Source organism: Phasianus colchicus, chromosome 3, assembly GCF_987193195.1.
Source record: "Phasianus colchicus chromosome 3, bPhaCol1.hap1.1, whole genome shotgun sequence".
Lineage (NCBI taxonomy): Eukaryota > Metazoa > Chordata > Aves > Galliformes > Phasianidae > Phasianus > Phasianus colchicus.
The window spans coordinates 18,393,725-18,406,556 of NC_143438.1; the positions used below are offsets into that span (position 1 = coordinate 18,393,725).

The 12,832-nt window shown below is 34.1% G+C and overlaps 1 protein-coding gene across 1 annotated transcript in view; it reads left to right on the forward strand.

The window, feature by feature from the left end:
* LOC116226556 (cadherin-9) overlaps positions 1 to 12,832 on the forward strand; it is a 92,015-nt gene that overhangs the window by 55,459 nt on the left and 23,724 nt on the right. The window lies entirely within an intron of this gene.

Genomic DNA, 12,832 nt, shown 5'->3' on the forward strand with positions numbered 1-12,832 from the left:
ATTTTGAGCATGATGTATTTATTCTGAATTGGCTATGTTTTAGAAATAAGATAGGTGGAAACTTCTAAGAACACAAATACTTGTTATGTGTCTGGAGAATTATGTATTCATTCCCTCTTTATGTAAACAAAAAAGTATAGTACATGATTGAAATATATTGATTTCAACTTTGAGGCTTTCATCAAAAACAGTCCATAAAGGGCCAAACACATGCTACACCAGTACAAAATTTGATCTAAGTATTTGTCTAAATAAAATGTAATTGCCTATACAAATGCTGAATATCAACAAAAAAGAAACAACTAAAAATAAATAAATAAAACAACCTCCCCACACTTCACTATGACAGCCACTTTTCTCAGAAAATGAAAAGTTCTTAATTTTAAGTTGTAAGACATTAGTGTGATGTTCTGTGGATTAAAATCCCTTTTGAGTCCTGGGTCATTATTATTATGCTCTCCTGTACCTGCCCTGATAATATTAATGTGTAAGGCTTACAATTTTTTTTCTGATTAAAAGTCTTTAACTTATGGCTCATTAGTATTTTCCAAAACATTTTTGTGTTTCAATTGATCCTATTAAGGGAAGGGATAATGCTTAATTTAGTTTAGCATTCATTTCTCCATACTTAAGTCCACTGCTAATTTCTGGATTTTATAGATCTGAAGAAAGACACTTCCCCATTCAGAATTTCTGTGTGATAAGATTTGTATAATCTGTGAGGGGGGAGGGCCACATTTTAAATGGTTAAACTTAAAATCGAACATTTTCTCATGAAATTACATTTATTGAAATGCTGGATAGTGATTTTGATAGTGGGATATTATACATGAAATAGAGATATGACCCTTCTAGACTCAAGCATACAGGATTACAGCAAGCTTATGCATGCCTTGTATTTAACAGCTATTCTAAATTAAAGATACTTGCATAATATAAAAATGCAAAGAGAAACAGAAAAAGACAGATCAAAATGAAAGAACACTCACAGGATCATACTGTCATTTTTACTGCTGTACTCTGTGTACTGCAACTTCAATTACACAATGGTTGTTTTAGAAATTCCAGTATCATTGTTCACCCTTTCTGTATTATCTATTTATAATATTAAGTATCACAGTTACCAATTGATTTTTAATAGGACTACATTCTGATATTTATTTTAGTTACATTGCTTGTTCAGTGTCATATAATCATAAAACCGCATTTCTCACAAACAGTTTGCTATTTCATATTGAAATACCTTACAAGACCAAATGGAACTTGTAGTTTATCAAAGAAAAAAAAGAAAAAAAAAAAAAAAAAGCACAGAACAGCATAACAAACAAACAGACAAAACCATCAACAACAACAAGAAAAAAAAAAACTGAACAAAATACAGTAACCATCATATTTTCTATTTTAGAATTTGCTCATGTCAGTAAGCATTAATCTATAGCTCTGTATAAACGTCTTAATGGAAGCATTTTTTTCTTCCATTTTTCAGCGGGAAACAGTTATATTTTCTCTCTGCATCTTTTTCCCGGTTTCAGATGCTTATAAATAAATGTATGGATGACTGTCTTGATTTTGCTGTAGTCTGACTAAAACTGTTTTGCTAACCTGCAATACTATGTTTTTGCTTACATATTATCCTAATTTACATACTTATCATTTATTTTAAGAAACATTAATTTCATATTTTCCTCTTTGTTTTGTTGAAAGGGATATTTTTCCTTATAAGTATATGTACAAGAAGTAATAAAGAAGATAAATCTTACAAGGGTAGGACAGTATATGAGAACTGTTGGGATATATATGTGTATGTATACGAAGGTAGAGAGAAAATTGAAATAAAACCTTCTATAAATTTTGGAAAATTTCCTTGTAAATCATCAGAGAAATCATTGCTCCCTTACAGTTTTTGTGGAATATATTCCTGTTTCATTTGAAAGAACTGAAAAGCACTGCATATCCAGAAAAATGAGGGACAAAAATCAGTGTTAATAAGATTCAAATCAGTGCCTCTGAAGAATTTAAATCATTCTCAAGCTTACGATGTACAAAACATTTTCACATTACAGATAAGGAGGTCTCAAGACATAAGCAACAGAAGCAACTCTTTCACTGTATCTCTGCTCCTAATTTGCTTGACTTATGCCTCATCTGCTCTCTAAACTAAAAAAATAAAAAATAAAACTTAAAGAGCTAATCATCAGACAAAATCAATTAATTCAGCCTCACTTCTAGTTTCACTACTTTTGTTCCCTAGATCAGTTCACATAAGGTTAGATTTGTGCCAGAAACTGTGCTCATGAAGTGACTGGAGTGCGCAAGTAAAAAATAAAGCAGGAAAAACAGGAGAGGCTGCTTCACAAATAAACTAAAAATTTATTGATCTATTCCATTTTCTTTGTCTACCAAATCCTTAGATCTTCTTTACATGTTTTTGTTACATTATTTTATTTTATTGTGATTCCTTGTGATACTACAACAGGGATACCACGTCTTCCCTCGCAAGGAATGCAGGGGGAAAACCAAAGCCATCTATTAACTCCCTACGAAAAATAACTGTCTTGGTGCTAGAAATAGGGCTTTTGTAGAACTGCTGTCAGAAAGGAAAGGTAACTGGCTCTTGCTTTAAACACAATGAAGCATAGATACTTTTCATATATCTTTTCTGTGAAAATTGAGCTGCTGCCAACTCACTGTGAATTTTTTAACCTCCCCTAAGCTCCTATATGCATCCATCTGCTCATCTTTCATGGTCTAAGTTATTTCTTATAGGAAGACATAAGATGAGGGCAGTTCTCATGCAGCAATTAGTAGAATAGACAAATTTTAAAGAACTTCATAGGGCTCTAGGCTTTGTAAATTGTCTGGCCTACACTTAGAAGATGCAATGAAAACTTTAATCTCTGTATATTTCAATTTCCCACCAGTCAAAGGAAGACTACATAAGTTCATCTGCTGCTGCAGCAATGAACATTTCTCAGAGTGACAGCCTTTGTGCCAAGGGGAATTTTCAGTCCTGCTCTAAACTAAATGTAGTTTCCTTTTATCTCTCTTTGAAATTATTCAGTACAATACTATTCACCTGGCTACTTTATTGCAACCATTTTATTATTTCCCATTGTCTATGTACATTAAAAAAAAAAGAAGAAGAAAAAAAAAAAGAGTAAGCTCAAGACTAGAGATTGAAATTAGTATTAAAATTACTTGCATCATACTCACACTCAAAATTGTTTGATGTGTCCATTTTACTTCCATTTACTTCTGTAGTTTTTCAGCGTAACACTCCAATCTCTGAACAAAAGCCTAATGGGCCTGAATCCTTGACAGCAGTGCTTCTTCTCACATTGCAGCACAGTACAGTAGGATATGTCCTGCATATCTAGTGATGTTTTCCTTTAGATAGGGTGTTCAATCAAGGTCCTTCCATCTATCACGGCCCCACAAGTAAAATGTAGAAATCTCAATGACATTCTGAAAACACAAAGGAGCAGCCATGCTGCTTCAGCCAGTATATTTAAAAATGTATGTCTTTTATACAGCATTTAATAAAAAAATGAATTACTATTCACAGCCACGTGTTTTCAGAGCTATGGAAAATACCAAATCCTATACTTGATGCCAGTTTGCAGGCACCAAATTTTGTTATTTATCTGCTGTTACGTGTACGGATAATTTTGCTTCTTTTAAGACAGGCTGCAGTGTAATAAGTGCAATGAGACCTGATTTATATGACCATATTGGAGCTTGTAGCAATTGAACTGCTTGTGCAAAGGACTGGCATAACTAGCATGAATTTAAATGGCTAAGATTAGGAACACCTATGCCTCTATCAGAAGCAACACGTTAAATAGAACATAGGTGTGCAAGAACCTTTATAGAAACTAAAACACAGAAAACATTAAAATAAGCAAATTAAGAATAGAGAGGTAATCTGTTGTCTAAACATAGGTTTCTTTGAATAAAAGTGATAGCATTAATACCTCCATTTACATCACAAAAATCCACAGGTTTTCTTGCTTTTTTTCACGCCATACAGTTAAGCTAATTAAGTAATCCTAGGTGCCCCCAAAATATCTTCCTTTAAATGATTTATGAGAATGAGATTTCTCAATTGGACACAGAGATCTAAGTCATGAATTGGAGGTGACTAGGTCATAGTTAAATCAGCTTGAGAATTGTCAATATGCACCATTAAACAAATTTACAAACTGTATTTAGAAGTATTATTTCATTTTTTATTCTTTTAAAGCATAAGGGTAAGCCTTTGGGATGTTCACTCAGTTTAATCTCATAAACACAGAAGCTTTCAATCCTTTTTAGAAGCAAAGACAGCTTTCTGGATGCTTGAGTATGCATTTTAGTTGCTAATGCTATGCAGCTGAGTGTAAAATGTCAGGCTTAGTTTTTTGAAATAATCCTAACACATGACTATCTTTTGAAAGTAAAACATAAAGATAGTTTTTTTTGTTTGTTTGTTTGTTTGTTTGTTTTGTTTTGTTTTCCCAAGAAACTTCTCAAGGACTGTTAAATATTTCCAAAATGTGTAAGACTCCACAACCTCTTTGGGCAGCTTGTTTTAGTTCTCTGTTACCCGCAAAGTAAATAAGTTTTTTTCTCACATTCAAATGGAGCTTCCTGTGTTCGAGTTTGTGCCCAATTACTCCTTGTCCTGTCTCTTAACACCATTAAAAAAAAAAAAGAAGAAAACTTCTGCATGTGAATCATTTGGCAGAGATTTTAACTCTTTTGAAAATAAATGAAATGCCTGAAAATAACATTAAATTCTTGTGACTTAGGATCTCCTAAAATTTTACTTTAATTTTGAGGCTTTTTATCTGCACATACACACACACCTACACATTGTACTTACATCTATAGCCACTAACATAGAATCATGCAGGTTCTAGAATTGTTTTGCTTTTGTCTAAAAACAGTATCATAGAAACACAGAATGGGTTGCGTTGGAAGGAACCTCAAGGATCATGAAGCTCCAACTCCCCTGCCACAGGCAGGCCCATCAGCACTACCTTTATAGTCAAAATAGAGATTAACACTCAGTTTTTGATCACATTTGTCTGTGGAGCTGGAAAAGGCTAGAAACTGTTAAGATTTTTACCTATTTGCATTGCAGAAGTATTTTGAAGATACTCATGAGATTCTCTTCCTCTAAATAGAAATCTACAGTAAAGAAGCTGCAAAATCTAATAAAGAGATACAAAAGCCAAAATTAAAATGAGAGGGCAAATGAAAGATAAGTACAGGAAGCTAAATAGAATCCTCCTGAAAAGTTACACATATGTCTATACTACAGTGTAAAATATAGAAATGTACAGGCTTATACATAGGAAACTCTAAGTCACAGAATCACAGAATCACAGAATCACAGAATCGTAGGGGTTGGAAGGGACCTCCAGAGATCATCGAGTCCAACCCCCCTGCCAAAGCAGGATCCCTACACCAGGTCGCACAGGTAGGCGTCCAGGCGGGTCTTGAATATCTCCAGAGAAGGAGACTCCACAACCTCCCTGGGCAGCCTGTTCCAGTGCTCCGTCACCCTCACCGTAAAGAAGTTCTTGCGCACATTGGTGCGGAACTTCCTATACTCCAGCTTCTGGCCATTTCCCCTTGTCCTGTCTCCGCACACTGCTGAAAAGAGTCTGGCCTTGCCACTTTGCCCCCCACACCTTAGATATTTATAGACCTGGATCAGGTCCCCTCTCAGTCTTCTCAAGGCTAAACAGACCCAGCTCACTTAGCCTTTCCTCATAGGGGAGATGCTCCAGGCCCTTCACCATCTTTGTGGCTCTCCGCTGGACTCTTTCCAAGAGATCCCTGTCTTTTTTGTACTGGGGAGCCCAGAACTGGACACAGTACTCCAGATGAGGCCTTACCAGGGCAGAGTAGAGGGGGAGGATCACCTCCCTCGACCTGCTGGCCACGCTCCTTTTAATGCACCCCAGAATGCCATTGGCCTTTTTGGCCACAAGGGCACACTGCTGGCTCATGGCCAACCTGTCGTCCACCAGGACACCCAGGTCCCTCTCCACAGAGCTCAAGTGTAGTCCTAAAAAGTGACAAATCTTGAAACCTGTTTCTTTTAGGTCTGATTTTTGACTTTTAAGTGAAGACTTAAACTATAGACTTAATGGAGGTCCCCAGATAATTTCTTTGTAGGGGGAAAAAAAAAACAGTAAAGCAGAAAGCTCTTCATGAATAATTAAATTAAGGGCATTCTTTAATCTGCTTCATGAAGAAGGTCTTGACAGTAGAGAACAAATACAATAAATATTATCCTTATGATTATTTTATTATTTTATAGTTTAGAGAATATAAATAGCCTTGAGTACATGATTGAAACTGCTACTCATTATCAGGATTTTTAATAAATAGGTAAGGTATTGTAACATTTTTGAACTACAACTTCTACTACCAGGATCAAGGGCAAGACAGCTCTTCACAAATTTCTCATATGAACAGCTGAAAAAAGTTGTTTCTTCCTTTTGGAGTAAGTCAGGAATTAAGGTGAGGCAAAATGGGCAAGATTCACAACTCTCACCTTTAAAAAAAAAACAGAACTTTAAGGAATTTTTAAGCGATGGAATAACTGTTTGACTTGCCATGGATGGCACTTGTTAGTCGTCTTTTCACGCACTCTGTAAAGGCATTCTAGACAGACAGAAATAATTAAGGTAATTATCTGGCATATTATGGTATTACTTGTTGCACATACTAGTTTCATTAGAAATTAATTAGAACTGGAAAACTTAACATGCATAACATGGCCAAACCCAGAAACACACAGCCGATGAGCTTCATCTTCATTCTGATTAGAAATTTTAATGATAATAATGAATTTGTGGGCTTATTTATTTATTTCTTTTTTGTTTGGTTGGTTGATTGTTTTTTTTTTGTTTGTTTGTTTTTTGTTTGTTTGTTTGTTTGTTTGGCGTGAGGTTTTTTTGTTTTCGTTTCTTGGAGTAAAGATACTTGCTCTACCTGAATGTCTGCTAACTCATACATAACTCGTACATAAAGCATGCTGAACAAATGTAAGAGTTCTAAGAAGCAGTTCATTGATTATGGGTGACAGATCACTTTATCTCATTATTTTAGGAAATGCAGTGTAAGAGGAAATCAACATTAACACTTGAAAGAGTCTAACTACTCTTATCACTGTCATTTGATGACATCAATATTGTTTCAGAAATTATTTTCTTTATGGTGGGAGGAAAAAAAGTATAGCTTCCTCAAAGAGTAAACATCCACAATTTTGTTCACCCACCAATACTTCAAAATATTTCTCATTCTTTTTACTATTTTCCACTTCTTATTTTGTCCATAAAGATTTTCAAATTCTCATGCAGAGCAGCTGATGCACTTTGCAGTCACAATTACTAGCAAAGAAAAACTAAAGTTACTATATCAAAATATTGAACAGCAGGAGGGCAAGGACTAGAGGCTTTGTTCAGCTTTCCTATTCTTTCCAGCTCAATTTCAGACATTATTTTGCAATGGTATATGTTTTGTGTTCACTGTCAAAAGCTTGTAGACCATGCGGCATTTCAAAAGATTAGACAGAGTAGTTTAGCAACATTGCAATTTTCTGTGCAGTCAAGCAATCTTTAGCACATACTTTAATGCAAGTTCTGATAATGCACTCTAAAATGTGATCTTATTGTAGAAAAGGGAGCACAGAACAAAACCCCAAAGCATCAAAACACAACGTACACAAGAAATGGTGACAATATTCCTCTTATGTTTATATAATACAAGGGATTCTTTCAAAAGTAAAGCTGCCTAAGGATAGTAACTCATATTTTGGAAATCAGTAGTAAGGCTCATTTGTCTTACTGGTATGGAAGGAGAGTGAAAGGAAAATATTTCTGAGAAAGGAAGCTATTATTCTTATCATAGCTTGGTTTTCCTGCATCTCTCAGAAATTACTTTGAGTGACTCTAGCACGGATTAGTGTGTCCATGGGAGATCAGTAGACAGTCAAATGAAAGGTAGAGTACCCATCTACTGGAGTTAGCACATCAGCTGACTTCTGGATCAATCATTATGTGAGATTATTTACATGATAATATGGGACAGCATATATTCAATGTAATGAAATTTCACCTCAAGTCTACTACCTAATTAAAAATAATTATGTGGGTAAAAAGAAATCTGCATCTTCTTTGTGTGGTTTTGTTGTTATTGTTTTTGTTGGTTTGCTTTTAATACATATTTTGGCTCATTATGTATTACTGAACCACATTTTAAGTTCTTTCTTAATTTTCTATGTAATGTTATTGTTGCTGTGTTCCTTTAGGTACAGTTCCACAGTTTCCTTATTTCTTCTAGTTAGTTTTGTTTGTTTTTCTCAGTTATGCTCATTTATTACTCTTCTAACTTTGGATCTTTTATATTTTTTCCTGTTGACACTTCCTCTTTTTCTGCTTATACTCTTTTGTTCCTCTTGCTTTAACAAATCTTTCATGCTACTAACCTTTTGGCCCTTTCTGTATCAAAGAAAAAGAAGTCTAGCAGAATCTCTCCTGAACTGGGGTCATGTAGAAAAGAGCAAAGTTCACTTTGCAATTCCCTGTTCCTTCAGCTTTCTAGGTAGTGTTTGTTTTCCAGCCAAACATAAAGGTTAGGTCTCAGCTGTGTTTATTCCTAAAGGAATTTGATGTGATCCACTCCAACTGATGATCTAACGAGATCTTGGTGATAAATTTTATGGATCCATATTTTTTTAAGTCCTAGACATTGCTATATGACTGCTTGTAGTTCATAATTTTTTTTCAGTACATTGCCTACAAAGAGATTCTATCTATTCAAATAGAATAACCTGCTCTCAAAACTGAAAGTTGTTTACTATATTTCAGTATTTCTGTAGCTCACTCAAAATAAAAATTTTACTCATGTCTTACAGTAGCAGGATTTCTATTGAATGTCCAGGTGAAAACAGTACTTGGATTCATGCTGTCTGAGCAAGCTATCTATCCACTAATCTTCTGTAAGATTTTAGTGAAACAAAATTCTTACTTTTGACTGCAGAGATTTTCCAGGCCTTTCCCAAATCTTTTCAGTTTGTGAAAGTTGTCCTCCTCCTCTAAAATCTTATCTCCATGAATAAACTTGATGAAGAACAGGCTGTCATTGTACTTGAAAACAGGAAGCATGCACAAGAACTTCTACTTTAGGGAAACAAAGTCTTTCCTGCCTCTCCACTTACTCCAGCTGGCCTTCTATTTCTGAAAATGAAACAGTCTTTCTGCTTTGAGTGGAGCTTTCTTTTGAACATAGCTAGGGGAAAAAAAAAAAAAAAAAAAAAAAAAAAAAAAAAGTTCTGTGTAAAAATCAGAACCATCTGATAATGTCAAAAATATTTTTTTTCAGCATTTTCTGGTTTTTTCATGTGAAATGACTTTTTGCAAACTTTATATTGGAAGATCAAAGTCTAAACCAAACACTATATATTTTTTCCTTGTAATCAAAGATTGGAATTTATCTGAAATCATATTTCTATCAAAAAAGCCAAGAATTAAAAAATCAAAGAATGAAAGTGAAAATGCACTTTGAAGCTACAGAATTCCTTTTGGAAATGAAATTTCCTTATTCTGAATGATATTTAAAGCCCTGTCTGTCACTTGGATTCTGCATTGATAGAGGAGTCTTGAAATGCACTGTGTTAAGAATATAATGTGCTCATTTGCTTTGTCCAAGATAGAGATTATTGTTCAACATGAAGGTCACAAAGAAGTTATCAACTAATTAACATTTTCAAATAGACACAGATACATTCTTCTGATTGTCAGAAGCTGTTTTAATTCATGTCAACTGAGCCAAGCAGGAACAAGGGCATATTGGAGAGTAATATTTTACATAAAAATAAAGTTATACCTATCTCATTTAATAGAAGACCTCTTGGACTACAGCAATCCTTTGTGGGATGTGTACACACATCATGCAAAACATTCTGGTGTCATGTTATGAGACCTTTAACAGGAAATCTTTCAAGGACCCAGGACTACATAGACCCCAAACACAGCAAGGATAATTCAGAAAAGCATTCTCACTTCAACAGCTTTTTCAAAGTTATACCTCATTCTTCATGAGTTTTGGCCATCTGTGGAACTCTGTTCAGGCACTGGCCTAGATAAGGAGTGATTCTCTCTAATTCAGATTTCTTTTTTGGACTCCACATTCTTACATGCACACAGATATAAGAACACACATGAACACATATTATTGTTATTATTTCTTAGATTACTACTGAAGCAATTTGCACATTTTGTCCAGTATCTTTGCTGTTTCACCTTGGATAACTGCTGGACACCAGCCCAACTACTCTCTCAACTCACTACTCGCTACTCCTCAGCAGGGTACGGGAAAAAAAAAAAATGGAAAAAAAAGGAAAAAAAAAAAAAAAAGGAAAAAAAGAAAGAAAGGAAAATAGTCAAAATAAAATAATCACCAATTGCCATCACAGACAAAAAAAACCCTGTACTTAGGAAAGGGTAATTTAATTTATTGCCAATTAAAAAGGTGTAGAATGATGAGAAACAAAACCAAAAGCTAAAATACTCCCTACCCTCTAGGATTAAATTAATTTCTTCATTCTCTGTTCTGTTTCTTCCTCACTGTGCTCAAGCTGGCAGCTGCAGAATCATCTTAAAAAATGTCTAATATAGCAGCCTGGTTTGTATTTTATTCTCTGAAAAATGTGAGGAAAAAGACTTCTTGTGAGTTAATCTGGACATTAAAAAAAAAAAAAAAAAAAAAAAATTGAAAATCCACATTCTGTGGGTATCATTTGGGTGAGGGTGAGCAAAGGTCTGAACTGATTTAGGTCAACAAAACATCCAAACCATTTTTACAACATTGCCAATTTATTCGTAGATAGCTCTGAGTTACTTCAGTATATTGCCTTTTCTGTTTGGATTTCTAAACATAGAAACAGAGAAAATTCCTTCCTCAGAAAAATAGCTATGCAAGCATTGCCTACAGTCCATGAATATTCTCTTTTTTAACACAGCATAGTGTTGGCAGAGAAGAAATCAAATTGTTGCTGGTACTAAATTTTCTGAGGACGTGTTTCTGTTATTCATGTCCCTTAGTGGTACTGTTAGCTTACTGGCAAACTGTAGGTGTTTTAACACTACTGTTTAATCACTTCATGAATTCAGATAAATCAAAGAAAACATCAATATTTTGTAAGCTGTAATGATATCTACATCAGATATGCTTGATTTGTTTGGTAGTGACCTCTAAATTTTCTATAGGGTCATAGCTTCTGTGTTTTCCTTAGCAGCCTTCGTTCATGGCATTTGAGACTCAGCGAACAAAAATATACAGTCCACTGAGAGAAAGACAGAAATCTCCCCAAAGCTTACTAAGGCCGTGGAATGCCTTTGGTGAAAGAAAATATTATCCCATAACAGTCTTCAGCATTCTAATTTTTTATTTTTATTTTTGTTTTTTTTTTTTTCCAGATGAACAGGAAAGTAGGGGAAAAAAAAGTTAATGTGCATTCAGTTTTTATGACCATACTCTGTCTCAGTCCCAAGACTGGGACTAGGCATGAACTTTAATTTATCTGTCGCTTTTTTTTTTTTTTTTTTAAAGCAGATAGATCTTATGGAATTTTGCAAAGAATACTTCTTATTTTACACCCAGATAAACAGTTCAGCTGAACAGTATTAGTGATAAAATTGTCCCAAAATATTCACTGTCTTAGGATTATTTTTATAGTTCCCCTTGGCACACAGGCGACCTCTGTATAACTATCCAAAAATAATCTAGATCATTAATTGCAAAAAGCTTCTTCAGTGTTTGATGCATTGTGACAAAGCCCTTTTACAATCTTATTCTACTGATTTGTTGCAGGGAAAGAAGTATTCCTATCCTCTAGTTATGCAGTTCAGATAACCTGAAATAGAAAGGACAGTTACTCTGATGTAGGTAAAATTATGTGCAAACTCTTGTTATGTACTATGGGGAAAGAGATACACATAACAGGACTTAACATGCTCTCATATTTCTGCTTACCCTAGTCCCTCATATATCTGGTATGGCCAAAGTAGAAATCATGCATTTCAACATCTCATGTGACTGAACACCTTCCAGTTTTATGGCTCAGGAAGGCTACATGACCACAAGTTATTGGAATGAACTCCAATCTAAAGTGTCTAAGGGTAAATTAAAAAAAAAAAAAAAAAAAAAAAAAAAGGATAGGAAGAGATTTCACTTAAGTGGACTGAGCTCCCTTGGCTTTTTTTTTTTTTTTTTTTTTTTTTAATAACAAAAGTGAGCTACACCAACAATACTTACCCAGAAGTACAGTAAAGAGCTTTTTCTCAGTCAGCCCTTGTTAAGAAGTTAAAGATCTTTACAGTTTTAGCTGTTAGACTGCCTGCGTTTATGCAGAAATTTGTCAGCTCCAGATTAGGTTAGCAAAATACATCCTGATATTTTTCAAGCAATTTTCAAAGTGCTTAGAAATAAAAGCTTGAGAAGAAGATTTTTTTATATATATATAATATTTAAAAATATATTTTAACTGTTATTGTATAGGGATTTACAAAAGCTTTCATTTGCTTGTAAACCATGAATTACACACAATGAATTGCCTCAGTTTTTTTTGTTTTTTTGTTTTTGTTTTTGTTTTTTTGTTTTTTGTTTTTTAAATCTCAATAGCCTATGCTCTCATTATGATCAGAGGACCTCAGGAAAAAATTTTCATTCAAAATAAATATTTATTTAAAAAAATGTAGTTATGGTTTAACAGAAATTATTTGCAAGATAGCTGGATAATTTTAATAAGGATGAAAAAAATGCATCATCATAT